Source organism: Felis catus, chromosome C1 (genome assembly GCF_018350175.1).
Source record: "Felis catus isolate Fca126 chromosome C1, F.catus_Fca126_mat1.0, whole genome shotgun sequence".
NCBI lineage: Eukaryota > Metazoa > Chordata > Mammalia > Carnivora > Felidae > Felis > Felis catus.
In genome coordinates this window covers 74312586-74329844 of record NC_058375.1, presented here as the reverse complement: position 1 = coordinate 74329844, position 17259 = coordinate 74312586, and the positions used below count along the sequence as shown (strand labels likewise).

Below are 17259 nucleotides of genomic sequence, written 5' to 3'. Positions count from 1 at the left end.
GGGTCAGTTTTTATTCAGTTAAATAAGCTGCCTCAAGAGAGCTAACTTCAATTTTATTTTTTATTTTTTCAATTTTTTTTAATGTTTATTTTTGAGAGAGAGAAAGAGCAAGAGCAGGGGAGGGACAGAGAGAGAGAGGGAGACACAGAATGTGAAGCAGGCTCCAGGCCCTAAGCTGTCAGCACAGAGCCCGACGTGTGGCTTGAGCTCATGAACCATGAGATCATGACCTGAGCTGAAGTCGGGCACTTAGAGGACTGAACCATCCAGGCACCCCCACTAACTTCAGTTTTAAATACTAGGTATTTATTAATGGTCTACCTGGCCTCAAACCTTGTGTTAGAACTGGAGAGAAGAAGGGATGCATGACCAAGGTAATTAAAGACCCAGGGCCTGCTGTCACAGGAAAGTATAATGTAGTCAAGAAACTAAGAGGGAGAGAAATGCCAAATGTGTTACAAGTCAGCTTCAAGTTTTTAAACAGGTACATTGGTGTTACAGAATTTAACATTTGTGTTAAAATCTAGCACTAATGGCGAGCTCCTCCGTAGAAAGTCTGGGGTGCATGTTGCTGACTGAGGAAAATTGATGAACATCCTCAGTGACCCCCAAGGAGCAAGATTCCCCCCTTGTAGGAGATCAGCAGCTACATCTTCATGGTCTCCTCAATGCCTTTGGTCCACGGCTCCAGGTTATATAGTGACATTCAGGCTTTGCCAGTGGTGTGGCTGCACCATGGCTTGCTTCACTGATGACCAGGACTGTGGCAAATCCGTCCAGCATGGAGTCTGCCCCTTCCCTCCTTCAGCACTTAATGTGAAACCTGCCTATAGTTGTCAGCCTGAGTGAAGAAGATGATCAAGAAAAAAGCACGCAGAATCCAAGATAGCGAGTATTAGCAGCTCAAAGACATTAGAATCTTCATAAAATAATCCTTGAGGACCTCCTTTGTATCAAGCACCATGTCAAATACTTTTTATAAGTATTATTGCTAAACATCGCAAGCAAACAGTAAGATGACAATTTCTATCTCTAGCTTACAGATGAGAATACTGAAGCTCAAAGACATAGGGGACATGCTGAAGTTCATACAGCTAATATGAAGGTCTGTCTGCTCTGAACCCTGCTTTTCATATAGTCATGGAGTCCCCTCCTTGAAACAGAGGGAGCTGAACCTTCTTCCCTTCAGACAGGCAGGAAAATTCACCACTGAACAGCAAACAAAAAGAGATGCTTTTTAGGGCCTTAGTGAAAAGAAGCAGGGCTGAGGCTAATACCATTCACTCTTATCTCTTAATTGAAGCCAGGGGTACACAGGACCGTTTTTGTAGCTAACATCAAAAATAGAAATCAACACTGTGCAAATGTATATCTAATAGTATAGCTTATGGTGTGATTCCTTTTCCCCATATCATTTTACAAAATAGAAAAGATTCGGGCAGAGAAACTTAGAAGTGGACATAGAAAAAGCTTATATTTTGATAGTAAGGTGCTTTTTAAAGTTGAAGTTCTGTTTTTGATAAGAAAAAGCTTTTAAGAATGCTTTTTATATAGTATTGTATATCTGTATTTATACTCCATTTCTTCCTTGAGCTTCTTCTATGCTCAACGCTAAGTTCCCCTCCATATTTTCCCAATGGCTAACGTTCTGCTTCTGAAAATTATCCATTAAAATTTTATCCATTTTGTATTTTGGTGAGACAGTATGAGGAAATGCCATTGTGAAATTAGATTTTCCTTTGACATCAGGCGCCCAGTCAGCAATCCAATCCCATGTGTTTCTATTGAGACATTAGGGTTTGATATAATTTTGGGCAGAAAACATTTTAAAAATGAAACAATTGAATTTTCTAGATGGTCTTGGGGACCACTTAGCTTAAGAGAATACACTTCCAAATCAAAAGCCTTTCAATCATTTTAAATATTATTTGGATGATATTTGCTCTGCGTGTAGTAGCAGTTTGAATTTGTATTGAATGTTTGACCGGCTCATGCACACATAGATGATGTATGAAATTATTATTTCATATTTTTCTAGTGTTTGCATTGCAAGTGACATCTGGCTGACAGGAACTTGGAGAAATGGGATACGAAGTGAATGCTGCAGTTACCACAAGCATCATATTTATCAAAAGGTTTAAGGTTGGTCTGTCTTTGTTTAACATATGAAACTTGGAGCAAGGACCAAGAAGCACTGTGTTTTTGTGTTGCGTGCGTTTTCTTAACTGAGTTGTTTACTAAAAGAGTAGTCAAAGAATAAACACTAATTGTATTATTTGTTCTGCTCATGAAACTAAATATCATACACCCTAAGTTTAAGAAAACACACTTAAATTGGATTGATATAATTTCCATACATTTTGCCTGTGTTCAGAGAATTTACAGATTTCATGTTAGAAAAGCATGCATGTTGAACACTGTTCATCATTACTTAGAAAAGGCAATGTGGGAGACAAAAAAGCTCATCTGCATTTTTAGTTTTAGTTTTTAATTTGTGAATGTGCAAAACATAAGCAAGACACATGAAAACATGAAGTACGGTGTTTGTAAGCTCTGATGCTATTGAAATATACACCTACAAATATAAACATTGGCTTATCATCCTTTTCGGGAAGGTCACGGTGCAAACTATTAATTCAGTCATGAGAATTATCATTCATTTAACAAAAATGTATGAGTCTACTAGGGGACTGCAGACTACCCAAGTGCTGGAATTCTGCAGAGAAGTCAGACAATCCCAGCTCTTAATAAACTCATAGGCAGCAGAGAAGGTCAGTATGAAACAACTAAGTGTAATACGGGAGTACAGATGTCATGATAAGGTTTAGGATCATTGAAAAAGTAGGAACAAAATGGTGACAGTGGTCCATCTCCCAAAGTAGGTTGGTAAACAAAAAAGGCAGGCTGGCCATGGTGAAAACCTTTCAGTGAGTGCATCAAAGTGAGCCATGTTCATTTTTTTTGAAACTTGAAAATTTCAGGAAAACAGAAGGATGGCAAAAGTCATCCTTGTTCTTAACATCTAAAAATAAATACTGCCAACCCCCTTCTAACATGTCCTTTGTATCATTTCTCAATAACTTTTTTGAAAGCATTGTGATCGCACTGCAAATAAACTGCATGTATTAAAAAAATAGTTTGCTGTTTAAAAAAAACCAGTGTCATTGTTTAATGCATTTCCCTGTTGTTTTAAACTCTTCCGTACATAGTTATTAATGACTCTATAATAGTCCGATGGATATTCCTTGCCGTACATTAAGATATCCGGGTTGTTTTTCATCTCCCTTAACCAATAATAAATTTCTAACTTGTAAGAAAAAAGGAATGTAGGAGAATAGAGGTAAATCTCCAATGGTGGGATTCCCGGCACCAGAATAAAACATGAAAAAGGTAAGTAACATTTATTCAGCATCTGTTACTGTGCTGCATACTTTACATACGCTACTTTTTTTTATTGCCATGGGAATCCTGATTCAAGGGTGCTGTAGAATAGACTGGATTCACCCAGAGCTGGGCTCAAATTTAATTGCCAGCTTTGTCCAGCTGTGTGGTTTCCAGAAAATTAGTTCATCTCTCTGACTCTCAGCTTCCTCATTTCTGAATCGGGGCAGTATTATCATCCATTCACTTAACAATAGTATATTAAGCTTATTTTATGCATACGGCATCTTGCCAGGCATTAGAGACCAGAGATAAGTGTGGTGTGCCTCATGTCTTTGAGGAGTTTAAAGCCTAGTGGCAGAATCAGACATGGAAAGAAACAGGCCTGACAGGTCCCAGGAGAACTCAGATGAGAAAGGAATACATTCTTCCTGGTGGAGTAACATTTGGTCTGGGTCCTAAGGAACGAGGAGCAGGTTCTAACTTGCCGTTCCCGACAAGAGCATTCATCTTCTGCTAATCAAGTAACTCTATGGCTGCGTTGTGCATTTTTGCCCTTGTCCCTGCCCTGAAGAAGCTTACCAGCTACTTTCAGTCCTGCCAGAAGAATGTGGCTTCTTGTTTTATAGACTAGCACACTAATTTATTTAACAAATGATTATACTGGTTTGGAGGTGATTGGTTTCTTCCAGTGTCCTTCCTTCTAAGAGATGTGTCTAACTGTGAAATGATAGAAAATATATATTGGTCTGTGCCCCAGTTCCTGACACAGAGCTCATGAACTGACAAAGGTTTGGGGGGGTGTCTTTTGTTCTAAGGAGGGGACTCTGGGTGGGCTCTGGACTCCTGGATGACACCTGGATGAGGGCTAGTCACCAGAAAGGCCAGGCCATGATGAGAAGCTTGGAAGTTTTAGTCTCACCCTTCCATCCCCCAGTGGGGGGAGAAGGGCTGAAAATGGAATTAATGGATGGATATGCTTATGGGACAAAGCCTCCGTGAAAGTCCTAGAAGTATGGGGTTCAGGGAGTGTCCAGGTTGGTAAAAAGGTAGCCATGCTGGGGGAGTAGCAAGCTCAAAGCGGGCATGGAAGCCCCATGCCTTGCCCTGTGCATCTCTTCCATCTGTATGGTCATCTGTATCCTTTTATAATAAACTGGTAAATGCAAGTAAATGTTTCTCTGAGTTCTGTGAGCTGCTCTGGCAAATTAATGGAACCCAAGGAGGGGATCATTGGGACCTTTGATCCAATGGTATCTGAAGTGGGTGGGGGGCAGTCTCGTGGAGCTGGCTTTAAACCTTATAGGATTTGACACTGTCTCGTGGTAGACAGTATCAGAATTCAGTTCAGTGTAGGATGCCCAGCTAGTGTTACAGAGAATTTCTTGTGATGGGGGAAAAAACCTCCATGCATTTGGTGACCAGAAGTGTGAGTCCCATGTGAGTAGACAAGGAGACTCAAAGGAGAGAGACGCAGCAGGGAAGAACTGGGGTTTTTCCCTACACAGAAGGTGGAAAGTGAATTTCTTCTTTTTGCTAACCTTGTGAACAAAGGGTCCTGTTGACCCAGGGGTCACCTTTTGACACTGTTATTTTAAAGCCTCGTTAATGTGAATAAAACTGTTACTAAAATGTGTAGGTTTTACAAAAGGACAATGGCATGAAGCAACATACAGACGTGCTCAGTAATCAGATTTGGGCCTGTGTGTATTAAGTCCCTTTCTACTAAAAGTTCCCAAATCTTAAATTAAAGCTTGAATACTCAGACCTAACGGCAAGTTTTCAAACATTCATAATTTAGCAAATTAAAATGTTTCAGACAGCATTAAAGTTGTCATTTGAACCAGAAAGATAATTTTAGTAATTTTTTTTCTCCTTCCAAAATTTTATCCAGAAGTATATCTGAATGTTTGCCAATATATGGGAAGGTAAGTATATTTGCAAATTTTACTAATGAACTCCAATTTTAAAATAAAACAATCTGCATCTCCTGTCCTCTGTTATAAACCAAAGGGTGGCTCAGTCAGTTGAGTGTCCGACTTCAGCTCGGGTCATGATCTTGCGGTCTGTGAGTTCGAGGCCTGCATTGGACTCTGTGCTGACAGCTCAGAGCCTGGAGCCTTCTTCGGATTCTGTGTGTGTCTCCCCCTCTCTCTGCCCCTCCCCTGCTCACACTCTATCTCTCTGTCTCTGAAAAATGAATAAATGTCAAAAAAAGAAATTTAAACCAATGGTGGATCGGTTAGCTGTGGCTGTCAAACTACAGCATGATAATCTACTCCACAATTCAGTGGCTCAAAACAGTCATTCATTTAGCTTCTGAGGGTTGAGTTAACTGGGCTTTGACTGACCTTGACTGGTCATGCCTAGTGGTGGCTCTGTTCCATGTGCCGTCCTTTTCTTAGGACCTTTGGGTTAGTTTAGGCCTATCCTTCTCATGACAATGGCAGAGTCACAAAAGGCAGTCTGAATGCTTTTCATACCTCTGCTTGCAGCCTTTCTGCCAATATCCTACTGGCCAGACAAGTCACTTAGCTGAGTCAAGGTTTGGGAGAGCCCTGCAGTTACACCAAACAGCACAGATACAGCGAGGAATGGGGCTGTTAGCACGCTCTACCCCAAATGGCCATAGCACTGTTCTACAAAGAAGAACGGGCTTTAAATAGGTTTATTATTTTTTAATTACTGTTTATTTAAAGCCTTCTATAATTTGGGCACTGACTTATTCCCTCATTATTGTCCTGCAGGCCCACAAAATACATTTCACCATCCCTATTTGCAGATGAAGCAATTGAGGCTCAGAGATGCCGCGTAACACGCTTAGGCTTTCATGGCTGGTCAGTGGCAGAGTCTGGACTTAAATCCCGCCTGCCTATGGGCTCTGGGCTTTGCGTTCTGTTCCTTCTCCTGTGTAACACTGCCTCTATGTAAAATTTCACTTGTGAAATTTAAGAACAGGAAGGAATTTTGGAACTCCTCTCTCATCTAATCTTTTTTGTTTTGTAGAGGAAACAACTGAGCCCCAGAGGGAGGATTTCCACATTTTTGTCATATTAATTAATAGAAAACCAAGGGACCAGACACTGACTTTTTTGCTTCCTTATTTTCTCCATTGTTTCATACCTTTTTTATTATTATTATCGTACACAAATTTTCTGAATGCCTGCTATGTGTCAGGCATTGTGTCAATTCAATTCTCTGTTGCTAACATCGTATTCTTATTATGGAAATAAAGAGAAGAGAAGGTCTTTTGAGTGTCTACTGTGTGACCCAATGGATGACCATGTTTTCCTGAAATTTACCATAAACTGAAAGTCCGAACTGCTGCATCAGTCTGTTTCCTCCAAAGCGCAGGAAAGATTTTCTCTCTGGCACTCACCCACTGCACATTCCCCAGCGGCCAGGTGGGCCTGGGAGCCTGAGAACTGTGCAGGCAGCCTGGTGCTCACTGCTCATGGCGAAGCTGAGCACCTAGCTCAACGTTGGCAGCGGTGTAACAACGCTGAAATCATACAGCTGCCAGGCCCCAACTTAATTAGAGCTGACCTTAAGATGAATTTTGCAAGCCACTTAAATAGATCTCTCTTTTTGGAAAGTTTTCAGAGTGAAAAGGAGAAAACAATAAAATGCCTCCAATTTGCAGTCCCTCCCTCTGAGATCTGCTTCATGCGCCCCCATGCTCTCCCCGGCACTGAGTCATTATCCCCAGTGGGTCCTGCAAGCCTAAGACTGATGGAAAACAAGGTTTAGAGTGGTTTGCATGGGGTCAAAGCCGCCCTCCCCATGTGGCTGGGCCCATTGTATTAGCTGTGGGGGACAAAGAGGGTGGGGAGGAAAGTTGGAGGCAAGCCTGCCTGCGTATGGGAGGTGTTGGGGTGAGTCCTGTAGCCTTTCCTCTCTTGAAAAAGAAAGGGCCACCTGTACCCAGGCTGGGGCCTGGCACATAGTAGGTGCTCCATAACATTTGGTGAATGAATGATGACGGAGTGAACGACTCTCCCTAGTGCTGTTGCTTTCTGGTTGTGTTTCACTTGATTTGGGGGAAAGTCTCTTTGCTCAGGGCCCGGGTACTGCATAGAGGATAATGGTTTAGGCTGTGTCTTCAGTCATTCAACCATCACGTATGAGAGGTTACTGTGATCTGGGCACTGAGGATGTGACAGTTCACGAATCTATGCAGTTGCTACTCTTGAAGAACTTGCAGCCTGATGAGATCAATTAGACCTGAGTTTTTAACCCTGACCTTGCCACTTACCAGTTCTTTGTGGGCACAGGGTCCTCCTATGTGGGCACAGGTGCCTCCTATGAGGCACGTCTTTGTGCCTCAGGGTCCTCCTATGTAAAAAAATAAAAAAAAAAAAAAAAGTGTAGTAATAGTACCTAATTCAATTTTGATTAATATATATATAAAGCATTTAGAATATTGTCTGGCATCCAAAAAGCACTAAGTAAATGTTTGTGACCACTTCATATATCACTGTGAGGATTCCATGTGAAAATGCATGTGAAGAGCTGCTGACCGTGATGCTGGCATATAGATTAAGAACTTCATAAACCATAGATATTATTATTACCTGTTACGAGTAACTTTATTTTTTTTAATTTTATTTTTTTATTTTTTTAAATTTACATCCAAATTAGCATATAGTGCAACAATGATTTCAGGAGTAGATTCCTTAGTGCCCCTTACCCATTTAGCCCATCCCCCCTCCCACAACCCCCCCCAGTAACCCTCAGTTTGTTCTCCATATTTATGAGTTTCTTCTGTGTTGTCTCCTTCCCTGTTTTTATATTATTTTTGTTTCCCTTCCCTTATGTTCATCTGTTTTATCTCTTAAAGTCCTCATATGAGTGAAGTCATGATTTTTGTCTTTCTCTGACTAATTTCGCTTAGCATAATACCCTCCAGTTCCATCCACGTAGTTGCAAATGGCAAGATTTCATTCTTTTTGATTGCCGAGTAATACTCCATTGTATATATATACCACATCTTCTTTATGCATTCATCCATCGATGGACATTTGGGCTCTTTCCATACTTTGGCTATTGTTGATAGTGCTGCTATAAACATGGGGGTGCAACCTGTTACAAGTAACTTTAAACCCTATAGCCATTCTAACTTGATGTGGAGGAGGTGGGAAGTGGTAGGGGTGTAGATTAGGAGGAGAGTGAAGCTGGGTCTCAGGCAACTAAAATTTGACCTGTTCTCAGATTCTCAGGCAAATATTTTGAAATTTACAGCACTTTTAAGGTTATATTTTAGAGGAGGAGTGCCTGTTTCTCTAACTTAAATCTTCCTAAAAGTTGAAATCCCTTATTCTGGAGTCACTCCCATCTTATGGACCATTATTCTACTTGGACACTTATTCTAGAATGCAGCTGCAGGGAATTTCCCAGCAAGACCAGAAGAAGCCAGTCCGGCCAGGGTACCTTTGTGTGTGTGTGTGGAGGAGGGGGGAGGGCAGCTCCTTTCTGTTCTTGAGGGATTCTTCCCCATCCTCAGAAACTGTCAGCATCTGTAGAATGATGTATTTTCCTCCACACTTATGCCCCTTTCCTGCATCAAGTGTTTCTTACGTGGTATTGCCCTGTTCCTTTGGATCCAATGAAACCATTAGAGACCCACCATTAATCATTCTTAATTTTATCCCCTTCTTCCTTTCCCCCCAGACTTCCACTAGGGCCTCTCCTCCTGTACATAATCACTCCAACCTGTTATTTTTTCCTTCTCTGAGGGTTTCTCCCTCCATTTGAATAGCTCACTCATAAACAGCATCATTGAGACTCAAGATAAGTAGATGTACAAGTGCCTCTGTACTTGAGGCTTCCCATCTGGGCAAATCCTCATCCTCCACTGAAGCATGTCTACGACTTAAGTTTCCACAGCCCTCTTCATCAGCAGCGGAACGTCTGCTCTCTCTTCTTCCTTCTCATCGCACACCCACAAACGTGGCACCCACAGAATCATGCCCAGCCCTCCAAACAGCCCCAACCCAGCGTACACCTGTGTCAGCAAAGCAGGAGAGTGGTGACCATGGTTATCGGCATAGGAGGAGGAGAAAGGGACATGAGGATGTTAGAACACACATCTCAAAGGCCACAGCATAGAGTGACTTAGGAAGAGTCAGCGGGAATAAGAGAAGTTATTATAAGCAGGATTCCCAACGAGTTGCTCTGTGCTCTCACAGGAAATAGAAGAAGAGAAACATGGCCTTATATTGCAGCAGGAGAGAGTTTTGCTAAACATAAAGAAGAGCCACTTGACATTAGAGGTGAATAATCCCGGAAACAAGCAACCAAGTAAGTTCCTGAAAGCTGTGTTACAAAATGAAAGATAATCATGTATTTTGAGTAGTTTAGAAAGAGATTTTCCTGGAGGTGAGGTTGGGAGTGGGGTGGGATTGCACTAGACAAATACATATCATCTTAGAACTGGAAAGGGCATTAAGGGCCCACACCATCTGCGTCACAGAAAAGGCACAGAATACATTTACCCAAGGTTTCAAGGCTGGCTACTGTTTGATCCTCCAGGCTTTCTGACTCCTGGTCCAGTGCTCTCTCTGGAGCCCCAATTTAACTTAGAGACTGCATCCACTTTCGGGTTTTTTTTTTCCTTTTGTAAAAGGAAGAGAAGGAAGAAGAGGAAGATAAAGAGAAACAAAAATGACGGGTGCTTGGTTTACCATTATGGATCCTGGTCGGTTCAGGATGTGTAAAGGGTTATCCCCCCTTCCCAGGGAGAAACAACAATTAACAGTAACAGTAACAACCCCGAAGCTGAATACTAAACCCGTGCCTGTGAAGATGTGCAGTTATGTCTTCATTTTGTTGTTTAAAGGACTGGGTTCCATAGGCAGAGAAGGAGCTGTGCTGAATAGCGACACTTACCATTTGCTCCTCCAAACACATTCTGTAGGAGGGCGTGGGATTTCACAGCAGTGAGAGCAAAACTATTCACAGCAGTACCATATGCTCCCCACCATCAGGAGCGGCGGTACTGGTCACTGGACTTGGCAGGCGAACCAACTGAATGGAAATTCTGGAGACCACAGTAGGAGTTTTCTCTTTGTGGGTTTTGGATGGTAAAATCTTCAATCTGTTCCACAGGCAGAAATCAGAGTGAAGAATAATTCTACACAAATTGTGTGCGCGTGTACGTGTGTGTGTGTGTGTGTGTGTGTGAAAGAACATGACTACGTGTTACTTCTAGAAAAGTTAAAGGAGAAGCAGAGGCTCAGGATTTATCTTGTGCTATCCTACAGAGGTAGGAGACCGAACCTTGTATGCAAAAGGAGAGAAGATTGAGAAAGATGGAGAAGGATTATTTTTAGTATAAACTCCATGTTTTCTGTTTTTTTGTCTAAGAAAAAAAGTAAGATTGAGAAGAATTTCCCAAATGCCAAGACCGTTTAATAGCAGAATTACAACTGACGATAAATGCAGCACTTTTTAAAGCTTGTCCTTTCTCTGTTATTAACTTTGTTCTTTCGGTTGTGCCAGAGAAAGCACAAGAGACAGAAATTGGCAGAAATATGGGTCTGAAGAACAGAAATTCAACTCAAATGAAAATACCGTGAAAACCTCTAGTAAAAAAAAAAGTCTTTAGTTTAATAGCACAACTTTCATCATCAGGAAAAGGTTTATTTGAATTAAAAGTAAAATTTAGGACGCTCTATTATCTAATCATTAGTAATTCTGTGCACGTATGGGCTATTTTCTGTTTCCAAAGTGGTTTGCAATCATTAGTTAATCCACTCAGCATGCTTAGTCTAAATTGTGTTATATGCATATAATAGATAAGGACGGTTGTTGGGGAGCGGCCGCATGACATGGCAGGCTGAGGAGCACACTGCTAAGTGAGGGGCTGTGACTTCTCGTCTGAACCACCCCGTCCGTCCACCACGGGAGCCAGGCCTCTACCGCGGGAGGTCAAAACAAGGATTCAACTTGTCTGAAAAATAAATGCGTATATTCTAGAGAATATCTTTTCCAACAGTCGTTGGAAGGGCCTGCAGTTTTCATTTCCCTTTGGTGTCATGTGGGCCCCGTCTCAGCTGTCCTCATAGGTAAGAGAGATTTTAAAGGGCCAGTCTCTGAAGTCTCTCCGTTGAGGGACCGCTCAGCGGTTCCCAAGGATACGTGTAGGTGCCGACCAATACCCTTTTCCACATGAGGACACAGTCCTGAGAGTTTAAATGCATTGGAACGAGTCAGTGGGATAATGTGACGTTCTTTTCTTTTTGGCCATCAATAATGCTAGTCTGTATTGTTATCTGAGGCTTGCCAACTTCAATTTTTCTCTTGATAAGAAGAATGCTCTAAGCAAGATGTTGCTTTTAAGTGTTCTAAAGTAAGTGTATCGAAGATGGACCAAGGCTTGTGCCCAGCACAGCTTGTCCACATCGTGTTTAGCTTACAACTGCATGGCTTCCCTTTATTTTCATTTGTTTGCTCCCACCCGAACCAAACACATGAATGTGTGGCTCCGATAATGTATTCGGTATGTTTAATTAGCCGTTACATAACATGTAGGAAGGTGTGGCTTTTGAAACATGTTCTTCATTTTCTCCCAGTTTTTTTCTAATTCAGAGTGTCTGGTGGCTTTTTTGCTTGTTTTTCTTGTTTGTTTGCTTCTTTGTTTTCATTCTTTCCAGAGTAAGAGTCTGTCCAGACTAAACTTACCTAACTGCTTCAGGGTTTAGATTTTCTTTAGTTTGGTCGATAGACCCATTAAATTCTGTCCTGGGGCGCCTGAGTGTCTCAGCCGGTTAAGCATCCAACTTCGGCTCAGGTCATGATCTAATGGATTGTGAGTTCAAGCCCCACGTAGGGCTCTGTGCTGACAGCTCAGAGCCTGGACCCTGCTTCGGAATCTGTGATTCCCTTCTCCCTGCCCTGCTCCCACTCACACCCTGTCTCTCTCTGTCTCTCAAAAAATAAGTGTTAAAAAAAATTTTACAAAAATTAATTCTGCCTACCTTGCATTATGTGTATAATGCAGTCACCACTCGATAAGTGGATATGCATGATAAAATATTACTTGAGCTTGTGTTAAGGAGTTCCCTTTTGTGAAGTTTCAGAATTTTAAACTTGCATTTCAATGTCCATAATTTCACAATTTCTTTCTGAGTCGTTCTCTTGGTAAGAGTTTAAGTTTTTGAAAGATATCTAATAAGTCTTAAGTGTGTCCTGATAATGAAAAAAAAAATGACCAGCACTTCATTTCATTTAGAGACTATTGAAAAACTCTTTTACTTGTATGAACTGATTCCAAGTGACAACTGCCCCCAAAACACCCCCACAGAGCGCACAGCCAGCCATGGGTGATTCACTATGGCGTCACTGGGAGAGATCGCGAAACCCACGGCTGTGATGGTGCCAGTCCATGCCTTTTCAGTGAGAAAGCATTCCGGCTCCACAGAGTGTTAATCTGGCCACAAAATGGGAGACGGCTAAGTCTGCCTGGAATGTCTGGCTGCTGGTTGGCAGACGCGGCCCTTTCTTCACCTTGGATCTGCTGGGCTAAGGATGCTTTCATAGTAATTTTCCAATGTCTTCCTTGATCAGTAGACTGCAGCATTTTATCATTTTGCAGATTTTGTTTTCTTCATGGGTTATTACTTCCACTGAACTGCACTTAACATCTATTAGCTTAGGTCTCCAGAAGATCAAAGTCCCTCTGTATCTGATTATTCTGCTCTTTGCAATTTGTGTCTCCCCCTCACTCCATCCCCTCCCCGCCAATCCAGGAGCCTTGCACGTTTACAGATTTGGTTTCAGTGTCTTCCCCTAAGTCGTTTATAGACATAAAAGCATCATAAAGAGGGCATTGTGTCTTTAGAAAGAGGATAGGAGAGAAAAAAAGTGAAGACAGCAGTAATAATTCCTGTATTATTTCTATCTCAATATGCATCATTGAAAATTCATGTGTAAAATCTCTTAAAACTCATGTTTAAATATTTTTCTTTTTGAAACGGGGTGGGCGAGGGAGGGAGAAAGAAGTGCTAATGTCATAGAATTATGCTAATGTTACAAAAGTTAAATTCCTGTGAGGTTTTTTCTTTTTCTAAGTCACTCACTGTACTCCCCTCCTTTTTTTCCAAAGCTCTGTCCAGTCTCCCCACGTTTTAGTTAAAAACATTTGTGTTGTCTTTTTTAGGAACCTGTCCACAGGGCCAACATTCCATTCATTTTATGGTTTACTGTTAACCTTAATGACTGGGTTCTAATGGAGGATTTTATTTCCTTTCTGAACGTTTAGTAAATAAGAATCATCCTCTAAATTTGGTCTCTTAGCTGTGATGTACCAAAGATCCTCTATCATATGTCAACCCAGTCTCAACAATAGACCAAAGTTGGCCCGGTCAGGGCATTTGCACTAGCCCTAAAAAAGAATATTTTTAGAAACAACGTAAGAGGACCAGGACAAACCCATCCGCAGACATGAAGTGGGTGCTTGTGAGTTGACACAGGTATTAAAAACTCAAACTACATCTGGCAGCCAAAAAAATAGCTCTAAGGAGATTTGAATCTGAAGAAATTATTGAAACAAAGACCAGGAGCTTTTTTTGTAAGGATATTTCCTTGTCAGAAATGCTTAACACTATTCTCCGTCATGAATAAAAGAAGCCAAAGCAAGAGGGACAAGAAACAGTGTGAGCTAGAGTAGGGCTTTTCTTGAATGTGTTTATAGAACATAGGAGGACCTTGTTAAAATGAAGACTCTAATCCAATAGGATTGGAGTGGGACCTCGGGGTTTAACATGTCTCCAAGTGATTCAGCTACTGCTGATCCAGGGACCACTCATTGGCAGAGGTAGAAGGTTTCTCCATGCCCCATAGCTAGTCTGACACTTTATCTCTCACTTTTTTGTTTAATATTTATTTATTTTTGGGAAAGCATAAGCAGGGGAGGGACAGAGAGAGAGAGAGAGACAGAGGATCTGAAGCAGGCTCCGTGCTGACAGACCGACTGACAGCAGCAAGCTGATGTGGGGCTCGAACCCACGCACCATGAGATCATAACCTGAGCAGAAGTTGGACGCTCAACCTACTGAGCCACAAAGGTGCCCCTCCTCTCACTTTACCTGGCACAGGAGACCATCTCCTTGTGAGACATTAGTCTCTGAGGATGGATGCTTAGAAGTCCTAGATCAGTGGATCTCAGATTTGTCTATGTATTTCAATTCTCTAGGATCTTTAAAAACCCTAATGCTCTGGCCACACCCCTTATCAATTAATCAGAATCTCTGTGAATAGAACCCAGGCATCAGTATTTTTAAAAATTCTCCAGATGATCCCAATGCACAGCCAAGTTTGAGAAGCAGTGGCTTAAACAAAGTGCGTTAACTAGAATAATAACAGCAGCTAACCTGTGTTGTCTGCTTTTATACAAATACCAGGTATTGTGATAAATATATACATTTTTAAAATGGAATCATCAGATAAACCCCTTTTGCAGATCGGGAAACAGGCAGAGGTTATGTAGCTGAATAGCTGGTGGTACTGATACTAGAAGGCAAAAAGAGCAATGTCAACTGGAAGTAAGCATTTGATGTAGGAGCAGAGAACTTGCTCATTAATGAACATTTGCGCCTGAATCTAAGGTTTTCTTTTACTTGTATTTTTGACTTTTGCGTAACAGTTGGTGGCTCCATGTTTAAATTTTCATCCCCCTCTCTTGCTGCACACCCATCCTCAAAGACCCAAGCCTGTCCTAGACTCTTGACCTGAGATAAATTGCCTTCTGGAGCCTTGACTCCCAGTAGGCTTTGTTTTTGCCTCATTTCACATTACTGTGGCCTCTCTTACCCCTAACTGGGCAGCAGGGGGAGCTATGGCTACCAGAAAAAAAAAAAAAGCCTGTATAACTGCCCCCCAAAGGATACGCCTAAAAGAAAAATTTCCTAGCAGTTCTTCATCCAAAAGCTAATACCTACTGCCCCAAACCCCAGAGTATAGACAAATAGCTTGTGTGGGCGTGTTGTCAGCAGAAGAGTCTCAGGACTTCTCATGCGGCCCAGGAGAAGAGGCTGCACCAGTACAATAGTCAGTGTAGTCAAGATGGCTGATAAGTCCAGAAAGGGGCCATAAATAAGCAACTGACCTTTCCTGAATGATGTTCCTCATTCAGGGAGTACTGGATAACTATAATAAAATGTGTAAAATGTAAACGTGAGCATTCTTTTTGAACTCTGATCAATGATTTGAATAGAAAGTTTTGTATCAGTTTCCCTGACTTTAAATGGGTGTATATTAGGTCAATATATGTTCATTTAACTCAGGTTGTACCTCTGTTAGATGACATAGGGTTGGCAAGGAATTGGAATCCCCAAAACAACACTATCAAAAAAAGTTTGAAGGAAATCTGAAAAATCCTAGAGAGAGATAATTCTCTCTCAGTTCACTGCAGAGCAGGGTGCTGATTTACCCACAACTGTAAATTCAGAAAGGCTGCTTCCCAAACATGAGAACCTTTTTAGAATTGCTGTGGCTCAGACCCTTAGATGGTGATAGTCTCAGAGGAGATTAAGGCCTGATACTGGGAACACATTAGGATGTCTAAGTAGAACTAGAAGCTAAATAGATCAGCTCATTCCATAAGAAACCCCCGCTTTCTTAACTACTCTTTCTTTACCTGGCTTCCACTTCATCCTTCCTCCTTGACCCTGATATAGAAAATCACAAGGGAAATGGTGATGGGTATCCAATGCCATATTCCATTCACCAAGACAATCTCGTTAGAATTCCTGTTCCACCCTTAATTCTGGGGTATTCATGTGTCATCTCTGGAAGAATCTAAGGATAATGGAACTAGAACTTATACTGTCAAATAGATTTTGGCCAATATGATGTTAGGGGCCTTTAATAAGCTGCCATGAGTTGATAAAGCTCTTGGAAATTGATATGTAAACTTCATGAAGGGCATCATTGTCTGTTCAATGGAGTTTCAGAGTGTGATCTCTCTGACTTCGAGTCACTGGTGCAATTGTTAGCAGAATGATATGAAAATGTATCCAGTTAGGTTAATGCTTATTAACCTTAATTTCACTCATTGTAGTCTTCACAAATGTGTCTTAATTATGTGTGAGCTTCCTTCTCTTCTCCTGGATATACTCAGTCTAGTAAAGGAACCGGGCTATTGCATTGCAGGCTGACAGATTAGTAGTGGCACAAATGCATGCAAAAATACACAGACAAGTCTTTGCTCTGTAGTGGAAGCCTCCCTGGTAATTCTCCTGGGTCCTTGAAATTAAGTTGCCAATTTACTTACACCAGCTAAGGAGTCTGCTTCTCCTCACTGAGCTCTGTCTGAGAGCCCCTGTTACTTGACTAGCATGTGAGAGTTACATGCTCTACCCCTGCCCTGCTGAATCTACTTGGGATCATGAGCCAGACCAGGGATATTTGGAAATACTCACAATCCCCTCTGCAAGAAAATATTTCACATGAAAAAAGGAGAAGTGACAATCTTATTAAGAAAGCTAACTCTTTAAACAGGATTTTTTTTTAAATCTCACTGACTATGGAAGCCTACATGCTGGTAAAGTCTTAAAGGAAAGATGGTCTGTAGTTGGAGAAACTTCCCAGCCACAGCACAAATCAAGCTCACCAAATTGTGGGATCACAAACCAAGGAGAGAAGGAGGTATAGGTGGGTGGTCAGACCTGTGAACTGTCCCTTCTCTCTAGGAATAGAAATTGTAGTTCTGCATGTTTTGTTTCTGGGTGAAAAAAAAAAAAACAGAAAAAAGAAAGTGGTGGGCACTTTTTCCCTAATGTCCTAATAGACTGCCTGAGGCATATAAGCATGAACAATAAGCTTTGTTAAATGATCATCTGAAAAGGAAAATTGAGACTTTATTCAATGTTGATGGAG

The 17259-nt window shown here is 41.5% G+C and overlaps 1 long non-coding RNA gene across 1 annotated transcript; it reads right to left on the bottom strand.

The window, feature by feature from the left end:
- Positions 1–299: 299 nt before the first annotated feature.
- On the bottom strand, positions 300–16097 carry LOC123379682. Its single transcript, XR_006584475.1, has 4 exons — positions 16019–16097; positions 10270–10477; positions 7637–7716; positions 300–841 (listed from the first exon to the last, which is right to left on the bottom strand). It is a non-coding gene; the product is annotated as an uncharacterized LOC123379682 (long non-coding RNA).
- Between the last annotated feature and the right edge of the window lie 1162 nt (positions 16098–17259).